The following is a 13,738-nucleotide window of genomic DNA, read 5'->3' as shown; positions in this document are numbered from 1 at the left end:
AAGTGGAACACGCTTTTGCCTGCAAATGTTGTAATGTCTCCTTTATTAGAGACGTTTTACAACACTGTCAACAGTTCTGGGCAGACTGAGCATCAGTGATATGAAGTGATATATAGGAGATTCTCTTGTCCAAAACAAACTGCAGAAATAATCCAGCTTGAGACTGCTTTAACTGCCCTGACCCAGTGCTAGGGAATTCTGGAAACTATAATTTATTGTTGCACCAGAGCTCTCTCTCAGATAAAGCTAAATGTCTCACAAAACTACAGTTCTCAGAATTCCCTAGCATTAAGCTAGGGCATTTAAAGCAGTCTCAAACTGGATTATTTCCACAGTGTGTTTTGGACCTATGTTCCTGTATGGAGCAAGGAAGCAAGCTGAACTTCATGGAGAAGCTATTAAGTAGCTCTTAAACCCTTGAGTCAGAAACACCAGTAAAATAATTAGTTTACTTCAGCATCATTGGAACTGTTTAGGTCTCAATGATTTCAGTGAGAGAACTAAGGAAATATTTAATTGTCTCATATAGAAATAAAGGGGACTTAACAGCTGAAGTTTGGTTGGATCATGTTCTCGGTTACACTTATTCTAAAAGCACCCAAATGCTTCACTTTGTGAATGATGAAACTGCATAATAACTGAAAGATGTGAGTTATTGAATGGAAACTGAATTTGGTGTTCACATCATAACCTGCTGTCATCACCACTTCTATTAGTTATGTGCAAGTTAATCTTTTGTTAAAGGCAGAACTTATTTAACAGGTGTAAGAGAAATGTGCTATAAATTGACTTTTGAAAACATCTAAAGATGCTGACACATATGACTAATGTTATCTGATAACTCAGTAAACTGATGACTAAAGCAGATGCCCAATACAACTTTATGGAAGATTTATTTCTCATTTACCCAAGCTATAGATATTAATCTAACAGAGTGAGATTTAATGCTTCTAGATGATAGAAGCACCCACTTATTAATATATTTCTTAGAAGTCAATATGCTATTTCAGCCATCAGATTCCCAGAGAAGTAGTTGCTATGATTTTCAGCATAGCTGCCAATATTTTGTTTACTTGGAAAATATAATGTACACACATAAGTAAACACTCCTTTAATTAACACCATCTATGACACAGTTAAAGAGAACTGAATTGATTTCTGCTATTATTCTAATGCATGAAGTCATTTAAATCAAGATTCTTGCTCTCTTGGAAATGTCTCAGCAACAAGGCCTGTTTGATCAGTTGGATGGGAAAGGATTTTCAAGTCCCAGTCCAGTTGTGCTCTCAACACAGACCTGGAGGCTGAGGGGGTAACTCAGGAGACACTGGGCCTTGTCTTCTTCCTGAACTGGCTAAGCCTGAGACCTCTTGGACAGCAAAACATAACACCCCTGATCCTGAAGACATTGTACCCTTGAAAATCTTGTCACTTCCTTAACTGGCCTCACAACTGATACAGTGTTACTGCCCTCCCAAAACTCCATAATCTTGTGAACCAGTGCCACTAGCATATCCAAAAAGGGCTGTGGAGAGGCAACGAAGTGTTAGACTCAGACCAAACTGTTATCCTTTCAAAACTTTCTACATGGTGGGAATGGCCAGAGCTCAAATGGAGTAGTCCTAGTCCCCAAGTTTAAGAGTTTTCAGTTCCTCTCTAACCATTATCAGGATGAGTTGCTCATTGGGAACTGTATGTGGTGCTACACCTTCTGCCTACTTTGCTGAAGCATGGACTTTTTTGAACAGCTTCAACTCAACAAGCAAAAGAGTCCATCCATGTAGAGTCACCTTACAGAGCACAAGTCATCACATGCAAAAGTTCATCATTCATTTAATAGGAGACAAAGACATATGTCTACAAACTTTTACTAGTATTGCCGTGTCAATACAAAATATCAAATTCTATTGTCAAGAATCATGTAATATTTCTTAATCAACCGGTGAGAAAAAAAGGCTATAATGGTTTCAAATTTTCTACATTCAATGAAGAATTTCCAAACCAATGTGCATGATGCAGAATTCCTGAGATCAGTTATATCCTCTTCTTTACATAGAAGGATGGAAAAGACATTTCCTGGGTTTGCCTTTCCATACAGAAGTATCAGTTACAGACTTACGAAGTTTGCACATGGCATAAAGTAAAACTTGGAAGAGAGCTTAGAAATTCATGCATTTTCTAAGCTTGTGATACATTTTGGAGAGTCAAAAATGTGTAAAAAAAATAAACCCTAAATATACCTGGGGGTTTAAAGAAGAGTCATAGAGTCATAGAATGATTTGGCAGAAACCACAAGGGCCATCCAAAATTAAAATTAAAATTAATTAAAATAAAATTCTTGCCTCAAGAAGAAGAACCCTCCCTCCGTACCTACTGTCATCATCAGACTTGGGAGGGAGTGAAAAAGACATGCCCAATTCCATCAGGTCTAAATGTGAATTCTGTAACTCACATTGCTCTTTTATTGTATTGTATTTTATTTATTTATTTTATTTTATTGTATTGTATTCTCTGTATTTTTATTGCTATAACCCGCCCAGATTCCTTGTGATTGGGCGGGCTATAAATAATAATAATAATAATAATAATAATAATTATTATTATTATTATTATTATTATTATCCAGCCCCTGTGCCATGCACACAAGATACACAGGTATGGTGCAAAACTGAATAAGAACAGCTTAACTTTTGCACCATTCTTTTTGAATCACCCTGTATATACGTCAAAATGGAACAAGACTAAAAATGTGTATGTATGTATGTATGTATGTATGTATTTATTTATTTATTTATTTTCTATGCCAGCTTTCTCTCAGAAAGGGACCCAGGTGGCTGACAAATAAAAACACTTTTAAAATGTATTACAATAAAACAATTAAAACATCATATAAAAACAATATAAAATTGTAAACATTAAAACCACAATAATGAAAAATACACTGCAATATGCTTAATGAATAGAACCTTATAACAAATATGCATACAAATTATTTTTAAAATATTCATGAAATTGTATGGAGTAACGTTCCATCCCACCCTCGACACAACCCAAGAAGTAGCTAGGGTAAAATGACAATGAACTGGGGTTCCAGAACTGCAGCGAAAATGAGATTGACAGCTTTTCACACCTCCACTTTCCTCACTACAAACCGTTTGGGGACATGTTGCAGTCAGGCATTTGGGGACATCCAGCACGCTGCAGGAAGCCAGGAGATCCCACAGGCCATCTGGGAGTGAAGAAGAGGGAGTTTGTCAGTTACTCAAGGACCCCTTTACCACCATGGTGAAAGCTGCCTCTTGACAGGACTGAGGCCCAGCAGCAGTTTCCAGCAAGTGCCCAGCTCCTTTGGGTTATCCACTGGGCTGGGGACTACTGTGGGAGCAGGGTCTTTCAGAAGTGATGCAAGGGTGAGGACCTGTCTCTGTGTTGCCTGTTTGATAAACAGGGTAACTGACTGGCCAGTCCTGTGGGGAGGGGAGAGGTATAGCCTGCGAAAGGAGGGAGGTAATGCTATTTAGGGAACAGCCATTGAAGTTTTACAGGGTGTTGGGAAGTATGGAAATCCTGGGTGTAGAGTTTATAATAGCATGTTAGTCACCCCAAAACTGTCTCCCATCTCAAATAATTTGGATAGCAATCCCCCTGGTTGAAAATGCTGCTGCTTAATGCCAGGTCAGTGAATGGTAAAACAGCTGCCATCCAGAATTTGATAAATAGATGAACAAGCTGACCTGATCTGCATTATAGCGACCTGGTTGGATGAGGCTGGGATAGTGATGGTGGTTAATCTCTCTCAGCTTTGCTCACCAGGTTTATTTGTGCAGCAGCAAGCAAGGCCTAGGGGGTGGGCAGGTGGAGTTGCAGTGATCTATCATGATTCCATTCCCCTGACCAGATGCCCCCTAACAGTCTACAGGTGTTTGAGTGTGTTTATTTAAAGGTGGGTAGCTGGAACACAATAGGGATTCTGTTGGTGTACTGCCCACCCTGCTGCTCAACAGTCTCCCTTCCTGAATGTGATCTCAGGATTGGTGTTGGCGTCGCCACGCCTATTAATGTTGGGGGACTTCAACATCCATGCTGAGACTCCCCTCTTGGGAGTGGCTCAGGACTTCATATCTGCCATGACAACCATGAGACTGTCTCAATTGGTATTTGACCCCCTTACGTCACTGGGCACATTTTGTGTTCTGTTCAAGTGGGGGAGGATGCTGGTGATTTGGGAATGGAGGAGCTTTTATAAATTGTTTATGCATTTTATGTGTTTTTATGTAATTTTGTAAACAGCTTTGATCTTTTTGGAAAGGCAGTATATAAATACATTGTTATTATTATTATTATTATTATTATTCCCATTGTTCTGTTGTCATGGACAAATCACTTTCTGGTAAGGTTTAGACTTGCTGGAACTCAGAGCCTCTGCAGGGGTGGGGGACTCATTACGATGCTCTGCCCAAGGAGGTTTATGGATCCAAATGTTAGGACCATGTGGCACACTTGGCCTGGAAAGTACATGGATGTGGCCACTAGGTGGAACTGGAGCAGAGGTAACTACAGTTCAAGTGACAGGTGTGTATGAGTCAGCATTTAGAAGCTATGCATCATGGGACTTCTGATGCAACATACACAGTAGGTGAAGTCAGTGAAGGGGTGCATCATGGGATACACTAAGATGCAACATGTACTGGAAATTAAACCAGCCAGGTTTCATTGGTGGCATGGCAGTCACATGACTTCACAGAAGACCACCTATAAAAGGAAGAAGTGACTATTTCTGTTGTTGGGTTGTTGTGGTCAGTGGTTGGCGAAGCACTTTGTTTGAATATAACTGTGAGTATCCAAGACAGCTGTCTGGTACTCTGTGTGATCTTGTAAATAGTGTGCAACAAGTGATTAAAACCTCGTGTTCAAGAGAGCCTTGCTGTCCAGTTGTGTTATTTCTTCAAGCCGGCAGCTCAAGGCTAAAGCCTGCATAGGAGGATTTTTTTCTTGCAGCCCAAAGCCTTTGCAGATGTTTCTCCAAGGTAAGGTTTAGACTTGCTGGAACTCAGAGCCTCTGCAGGGGTGGGGGATTCATTAAGATGCTGTGCCCAAGGAGGTTTATGGATCCAGATGGGTTCCTGATGGCTGTTGGTGAGTTTCCTACTGTCATGGTAACTGGTCTTGTCAAAGCCCTGGTTGTTATTTGGAATGGGCAAATGACCAGGGCAGTTGACACAATCACCACTAAGCATCCCATCTCACAAACTTGATCTAAAACAGCTCCCTGGCTTTCTTAGGAGCTGACAGCAATGAAATGAATGGGACAGAGACTAGAGCAACAGTGGCAAATCCAGGCCATTTGAATGACCTTGGCCTGTTACAGACTGCCAAAATAAAGCTGCTTCGGGTCTCTTTGGAGGTATGCTATTTAAATGATGCATGCATCCTAAGAATCCGGAAGCTGCACCAAAGCTGCACTCCAGTGCTTAGGACAATTATATAATGGAACAACAAAAAATATTGTATACCCACAAGCATTGTGAAATTAAATATTTCAGAAACATGCGTTTTCTCTTTTCTTTCTTTTCCATTTCACCAAACTGAACTACAGCAATGCATGGCCCGATACAGCTAGTATTAAATAATTATAGAAGTAACTCTGATATTTGGAGCGATGATAGAGATGACATCTCTGCCATAGATTTGCAGAAGCACCCTTAATTAGTGTAGCTATTGTGGTATATATTGGGTTTTATGCCTTTTGCACTACCCTGATATACTAAGGAAAAGTCCAAAACCATTTTTAAAGGACTGAAAATGAAAATGAAAATGAAAATGAAAATAGCACTTCAAGGTATTCTTTCAAAGCTATAGTCTTGAATAAACTTGTGCCAAGTGAACCAGCCTTCCACAAACAGGGATATATCTTTAAACATATGTATACATCTGTTCAAGAGGGTGGCTTAATCAGCACAAGTTCATAAGAATATACAAACGGCTTTTCTGGATCTGATCAGGGAGCTATCAGTCTCCTCTCACAACACACTTCTTGTTTCTTTTCTCCAGTATGCCATACGCAACAGTAGGAGGCAGGAGAAAAACTCTTTAAGGTTGATATCACATAATATATGACTTTTCTACAAACATCTTCTATATATTTGCCACAATAATCTGCTGAATATACAAACAGATATCCTGTATCTATAAATATTCATATTTGTTCTCTTTGTTGTTACAGGCTTGATTTAATTATTGTTTCAGAATGAATTCTTTTAAATTCTGATATTGAATTTAACTCTTGTACTTTTAGACTGCATATAGTTCAAAGGTAAGATTAAAATAAATGAATGAATAAATAAATAAATAAATAAATAAATACTTTTTTTAAAAAAAATGAAGCACTGTTCCTCAAAACAGGTACAGCTCTCTCCCTTTTGCTTATTATAGAGTGCCACTATTTGTGTTTCTTCATTTTTCTTTGTGACAGCATTGGAATAAGAGTCTTATTATTAACTAAGCATTTGTAAACCAAAACTAAGAAACAAAATACAGTATGGTACATTTATTTTAAATAGGATTGCAATTAAAACAAAAAAACACAGAGGTTTTCCCCCCTAAAGTTGAAATTCAGGGAATGTTAAGGTTAAATCAAAGATTGTTCAAACATTATTCAGAATGGAGACTGCAGTCAAGAAATTAGAATCATTTGTGTTTATCACACTATACTCTTATAGTGCTACTATTCCACTTTAACTGCTCTAGCTGCCTCCTGTTGCATTCTGGCATTGGCAGTTTTAAGGAGGGGTATTCAGAATTCTTAGGCAGAGAACTTCTCTGCCTGAGAATTCTAAATACCCCTCCTTAAAACTGCAAATCCCAGAATGCAACAGGAGGCAGCTAGAGCAGTTAAAGTGGAATAGTAGCACTATAAGAGTATAGTGTGATAAATACCATTGGCGCGGGACAGACTGCCAAAAATGGCAGTCTGCCAGCACCCGTTTTTGCTCCTCAGGGACAGCCCAGCCTCCTAACGGCATGCCGCCACTGTGGAGCAAAAAGAACCTGATGTGTGGGGCTGTGCAGATGTGGCACTGTGCAGACACCGTGCCGTCCATACGTCACAATGGCAGCGCCCGTGTACATGGGGTGCCACCATTGTGATGCCACATACTGTAATAGGGTTGCAGGGCGTGTGGTTGCTCTGTCCCGGCAACCCTACTATGTGTTCCAGCCGGCGCAAAGCACCAGTCAGGATCAGGCCATGGAGTCATACAGCTAGAAGAGACCACAAGGGCTATACAGTCCAACCCCCTGCCATGCAGGAACTCACAATCAAAACATCCAAAGAAGGAGACTCCAAGGGTTCCAATGTCGAAAAGCTCTTACTGTCAGGAAGTTTCTCCCAAAGAGAGGTGGAATATGTTTCCTTTAGCTTGCATTCATTGTTTGGGGTCCCATTCTCTGAAGCAGCAGAAAACAAGCTTGTTCCATCCTCAATATGACATCCTTTCAAATATTTGAAAAAGATTATCATATCACCTCTTAACCTTCTCTTCTCCAGGCAAAATATATCCAGCTGCCTAAGTCTCTCCTCATAGGGCATGGTTTCCAGACCCTTCACCATCTTAGTCCCCTTCTTTGGACATGTTCCAGCTTGTCAACATCCTTTTTGAATTGTGGTGCCCACAACTGGACACAGCATTCCAGGTGAGGCCTGACCAAAGCAGAATAGAATAGCATTATTACTTCCCTTGATCTAGACACTATACTTCTATTGATGCAGCCTAGAATTGCATTGGCCTTTTTAGCTGCCACCTCACATTGTTGATTCATGTTCAACTTGTGGTCTATTAGGACTCATTGGCGGGATACAGACAGGCAAAAAGGGGTGTATTCATGACGTCATGAAGGTAGAGCCTTCAGACGGCCCTTACCTGAATGCCGCCATGAACACGCCCCCCGCACGCCCCAAGCGGAAAGAGGCGGCATTAAAAAGGTGCTGCTTTTCTCCGCTTCTTTTCCATTTGATGCCCAGCTGCGCAGCTCCGTCTGTAAGCTGCTGCACCGGTACGTCAGAATTGCTATGCCGCTAATTTAAGTTGCCTATTTAAAAGCTCCGAGTCAGCTGCGTCGCATAATGAGTCGGGGTCCTGGAACATGCGCAGTTTGCAGTCAGGCTTTAATTGCAGCGTCAGCTGCCATGCAGGTGTGGAAGCTGCAGCACAGCTGCAGCGCATTTTAAGACTCGTAACCCTAACCCTAACCCTAACCCTAACCCTAGAGCAACATGTACGCATGCGCTGCTTGGAAAGTTTGGACTTTAAAGTGAGCCCCTACACACATTCCTGTGCCATTTTCACCTAACAATAAAAACCGCTAAAACTGTAAATATTTACATATGTACAAGGGAGGTGATGGGGGATGGCAGGGGGACAGCGGTGGCAGCAGTGACAGCTGTGGCTGTGCATTGCAGATTCAGCAAGAGCGCGTGGACCAAAGGAGAGGAGGCATCCATGATGCTGGTGACACTGGCAAAGTGCAAGCGGACAAGGATGCCAACACCAGCTTATCACCAGCTGGCAGGAGACCACCATTGTTCTTGGGCAGAGCGGGGGAAAAAGTTTTAAAGGGGCTTGGGCACTTTAAATGTGCCCATAGGCTTTCTGCCACTGCTGCTTAGCGCTGCAGCTGCGCAGCTGCGCATCCGCCAGCCGGCAAAGGGAAAAAAAAGCCCCGTTTTTGGCCGCCCGTGAGGAAGCTGCCTCTCTCTTTGCAGCGTCCTCCGAGGTGGCGGTTTGGAAACTGCGGGTCAGAAACGGCCCCAGGTGAGGCGTCTTCACTGCCCCCCATGTGGAAGCCCCATCACCTGAGCCACGCCCCCGGGGCGGGCGGTCTGGAGGCTCTGTATTCAGCAGAATACACCTCCAAGACGTCTTCCCCTGCCCGTTTGTATCCCGCCCTAGATTCCTTTTGTTAAGGAAAAAGCAACATGGGACATACAGTGATTGAAATAAAACTTGTATGTGAGAGTCAGGGTGACTCAGCAGAAGCAAATTAAGAGCCACACAGGTGTAGAAGGTAATGGAATTAACAAGTCCTGAATGCCAAGGACAGAAATGTAAAGTGGATAATTGAACACACCTGAGAATTGTTAAGTGGTCAAGGCTGAGATGATGAAATCACTAATTCTGGGTAGAAACAAGAGAACCAATAAGAGTGGATGTACACGCCCACTGGGTGGAAACTGACAAGAGTGGGTGGTATGATCCAAGGACTATAATAATGACTATGAATCCCAATGTATTGTGTGGGTAGTAGTTGTGAGTAGTGAGGAGTATTATTGGAGTTGTATTGGATAGTTTTGGAGCTGTATACTGTATAGTAGAATAAAGTAGATCTTTTATATAAGACTACTGAGTTGTCTGGTGTCTTGAGTGAAGATACAAGAGCCAGCTGGATCCTGAAGAAGTGGGAAGACTTCTGTGGAAGCAAGAGTGAGAAGGCTTGGAGAGTTTGTCAGGGTCTTCAGCCTATTCTCTGTAACTCTGCTGCTTTAGAGCAAAGCTTTAACCACTGACCAAAACTGGTCAGCGCCGGTGCGTAACAAGGTGGTGAGTTCGAGCCAGAGGTGAAGAGCTACAACTCCCATCATCCCTGACACCTTTCACATGTAGTCTTGTTAAGTCAGGTGTCCCCCATCATAAATCTATGCATTTCATTTTCTACTTTAAGTCCAGTACCTTACATTTCTCCACATTGAACTTCATTTTGTTATCTTTGACCCAGCTTTCTAATCTATTAAAGTCATTTTGAATATTGATCCTCTCCTCTGGGGTATTAGCTACTCCTCCTAATTTGGTCATCTGCAAATTTGATAAGCATGCTCCCTATTCTTTCATCCAAGTGACTGATAAAGATGTTGAGTAGCACTGGGCCCAGGACAGAACCCTGTGGCACCTCACTGATCACTTCTCTCCAGGATGAAGTGGAGGCATTGTTGAACACCCTTTGGATTTGACCAGTCAACCAATTACAAAACCATTTAACAGTTGCATTGTCTAGCCCAGATTTTACTAACTTGTTTGCAAGAATGTCATGGGGAACCTTATCAAAGGTCTTACTGAAATCAATATATGCTATATCCACAGCATTCCCTTCATCTACCAAGCTGGTAATTTATCAGAAAAAGAGATCAGATTAGTCTGGCATGATTTGTTTGTCTGAAACCCATGTTGACTTCTTGGGATTATGGTGCTTGCTTCTAAATGTTCCCAGGCTCTCTGTTTAAAGATCTGCTTTAGAATCTTTCCTGGTATTGATGTCAGACTAACTGGATAGTAATTGCTGGGATCCTCTTTTTTCCCCTTTTGAACGGAGAAGATTCTGGGAAGGGCAGCTAAAAAGAACTAGACAAAATCCTAAAGTTCAAAGACATAACACTGAATACTAAAGTTAGGACTGACCAAGACATTATATTCCTATCACCATGTAAGCATGTGAGAGCTGGCCAGTAAAGAAAACAGAAAGAAAGAAAACCAACTCATTTGAGATGTAGTACTGGAGAAGAGTGTTGAGAATACCACAGATGAAAAAATGAGTCTTCATGTTCAGATAAAGCCTAAACTCTCCCTGAAAGCAAGGATGACTAAACTGAGGTTGTCATACTTTGGAGACACCATGAGAAGGAAAGGCGGGATACAGACGGGCAAAAAGGGGTGTATTCATGTCGTCATGAAGGTAGAGCCTTCAGACGGCCCTTACCTGAATGCCGCCATGAACACGCCCCCCGCACGCCCCAAGCGGGAAGAAGCCGCCCGTGAGGAAGCTGCCTCTCTCTTTGCAGCGTCCTCCGAGGCGGCGGTTTGGAAACTCCGGGTCTGAAATGGCCCCAGGTGAGGCATCTTCACTGCCCCCCATGTGGAAGCCCCATCTCCTGAGCCACGCCCCGGGGGCGGGCGGTCTGGAGGCTCCGTATTCAGCAGAATACACCTCCAAGACGTCTTCCCCTGCCCGTCTGTATCCCGCCAAAGATTCATTAGAAAAGGCAATGATGCTAGGAAAAATGGAAGGCAGCAGAAAGAGAGAAAGATTGCAAGTCAGATGGCTAGATTCAATCAGAGGGGACACAGGCTTTGGTCTGCAAGACCTGAGCAGGAAGACAGAGGGTAGGGGATCTTGGAAATGTCTTGTCCACAGGATCACCATGAACTGAAGGTGATGCAAATACAGCTAACTACAACAACAGCAAATGTAAAATAACCATAAACTGAAGATATCTGAAGATTCCATATACATTTACAAATAACAAAACATGTTTTGGAACACCGATGAAAGTTGATGAGCAAAAGCCACCCATGCATCCTTTTGCCTTCTGTGTTCACAACTGCTTTGGCTCATTTATAAGGAATAATAACAATAAAAATAATGTGACTTAAGTTCATTATTATTGTAAATTATGCTTTATTTATATAGCACTGTAAATTCACACAGTGCTGTACATTCAATCAATAAAATAGATAAAGTAAACCGACCCATGGCATACAATCTAAGAAATAATAGCATAATACATATAAATAATACATAACAATACAGGAAAGGGTACAATAAAGTAAAGCAGGCTACAAATTAAAAATGTCAAATAACAAATAATAGTCACACAATTCCTGGGAAAGCTTCTCAGAATAGGATGGTGTTCAACACAGTTTTGAAACTGGTTAAAGAAGTGATGTGCCATGTTTTTGGGGGAAGGAGATTCCAGGAGTAAGGGGCTGCAAGTGAAAAGGGATGAATCCAGGACGGGGCAGTGAAAATCCTAAGCTGAGATAGCAGACCTTGACTACAAGAATGGAGGGCATGAGTGGGAAGGTGAGGAGAAAGAAGGTCTGATAAATAAAGAGGAGCTCATTCATGCAGGGCTTTAAAAGTCAACAACAGAAGCTTATACTGAATATGGAAAGGGAGGGGGAGCCAGTGAACGGATGATAATAAAGGAGAGATATGGTCAAAGTGGTGAGCAGATGCAATAATGTGTGCAGCAGAATGCTGGACAGAAATTAAAGGATGGAGGTGAGAGAGAGGAAGTCCTGCCAGAAGGAGGTTATAATAATCTAGTCATGAGATGACCAGAGCATGGACCAGAGTCTTGCTACTAGAGGCCGAAAGAAATGGATGGATTTTAGAAATATTGTAGAGAAAGAATCTACAAGTTCACATTTGTTGGCACTGGTGGCTAAATTAATATCATCTTTTCCCTGCTGAGACTTCTTCCCAGTAATGACACAGAGAAGTTTATGTGCATCCTAACCACATCCAAGAATCTTTCATTTATTTAGTGAGGCAAATATCCTAATTAGGGGGAAATAAGCCCTGAAGCATTTTATAGCCAGGTACGGTTGACCCAAAAAGATTTCCTTCGCCCAGCAATATTCTGCTAGAAGCCTTGAGGCCATTATGTCATATACTCTTTAGCTAGATGGATACTGTCTAAACTTAGCATATTTCTGCTATTCTCTACTTTGGATGACATCTGCACCATCTCATAAGGCCTCAAAACTCCTGAAAACAGAATCCTTTTAAGCTTATCTGTATTATCACCCAAACCCTGTCACTTTCTCTTCACCCTTTTTCAAAGGTATTCTTTCTTCTCTGCTCCTGCCTGCAAAAAATAGCTCCATTAGTATTTCCATGAATTACTGTAACCCTCTGATCCCTGTCTGTTTAATGAGCCACATCGGAAGCTATCCTCCTTACCTGTGCCACTCTGATCACACTTGTCACCCCCATTCTTGATTCAACTTCCAAGCTTCCTGTCTTATTCCCTATGTGTTTAAAGTCTTTCGTGTCATTTCAAGACCTTTCATGGTGTTCCTTCTACATAAATCTAATATTGCACATTGATCTTTGTGAAATTTGCCTACAACTACATTCAGAGAGAGAGAGAGAGAGGGAAGGAGGGAGAGAGTTTAGCTAAGGCTCTTTTTTTCTGGCATTCTAATATTCCACTTGTTCAGCTACTTCATTACAAAGCTATATTGAAAGATTCCTGCTGTATTCACCCAGTCCAGTTTTTTTAGCACTACCCAAAAGCTTTTACCTTGTCTTATATTAAGATAAATCCCAATCTAGGAAAGGAAGTAACTTTATCAATCTGAAAAGAGCAGCTGTCTATTGCTTTTTAGCTACTCTCCTGATTTCTGTTCCAATAATCCTTCTTTGTATATTTAGAGCCTGAATCTGCAAATAGCATGTCAAAAGCGCTATACATTTGTAAAAATCTATGAATTAATACAAAGGTGTGGGAGAGGATAAGAAGTACATTCCTTTGGGCTCAAACAGATAGGCCAAAATAAAGCTGCTTCGGCCACTTTTGAAGTGTGCTGTTTAAATAAAGCATGCTTCCTAAGAGGCCAGAAGCCACACCAAAGCCACGCTGCAGTCCTAAGGACTGGAGTGCGACTTTGGCGCAGCTTTGGGCCAATTAAGATGCATGTGTCATTTAAACAGCATACCTCCAAAGGGGCCTGAAACAGCTTTATTTTGGCCTGTCTGTTCAGGTCCCTTGTTTGTCTTTGGAGGAACACAATTTGTTTCCTCATGTGGTCACTTGTTTATCCCTCCTCTTCTAAAGGGCTGTAGTGACCTTTTCATAGTATACATTTATATACTATATTCCACTTTTGCAGTTTAAGTAAAGTGATTTAGAATTCTTAGCCAGAAAGCTCTAGTGCGTCACAAAACTACAAATCAAAGGACT

The 13,738-nt window shown here is 41.5% G+C and overlaps 1 protein-coding gene across 5 annotated transcripts in view; it reads right to left on the bottom strand.

The window, feature by feature from the left end:
* LOC149319479 (interleukin-1 receptor accessory protein-like 1) overlaps positions 1 to 13,738 on the bottom strand; it is a 1,062,352-nt gene that overhangs the window by 728,096 nt on the left and 320,518 nt on the right. The gene's annotated exons all lie outside the window — the stretch shown is intronic.

The sequence above is a fragment of the Sceloporus occidentalis genome, unplaced genomic scaffold, assembly GCF_023333645.1.
Source record: "Sceloporus occidentalis isolate IW3139 unplaced genomic scaffold, rSceOcc1.0.p SCAF_2, whole genome shotgun sequence".
Lineage (NCBI taxonomy): Eukaryota > Metazoa > Chordata > Lepidosauria > Squamata > Phrynosomatidae > Sceloporus > Sceloporus occidentalis.
Note: the sequence above shows the minus strand (reverse complement) of the source record. Positions and strands in the feature narration are given on the sequence as shown.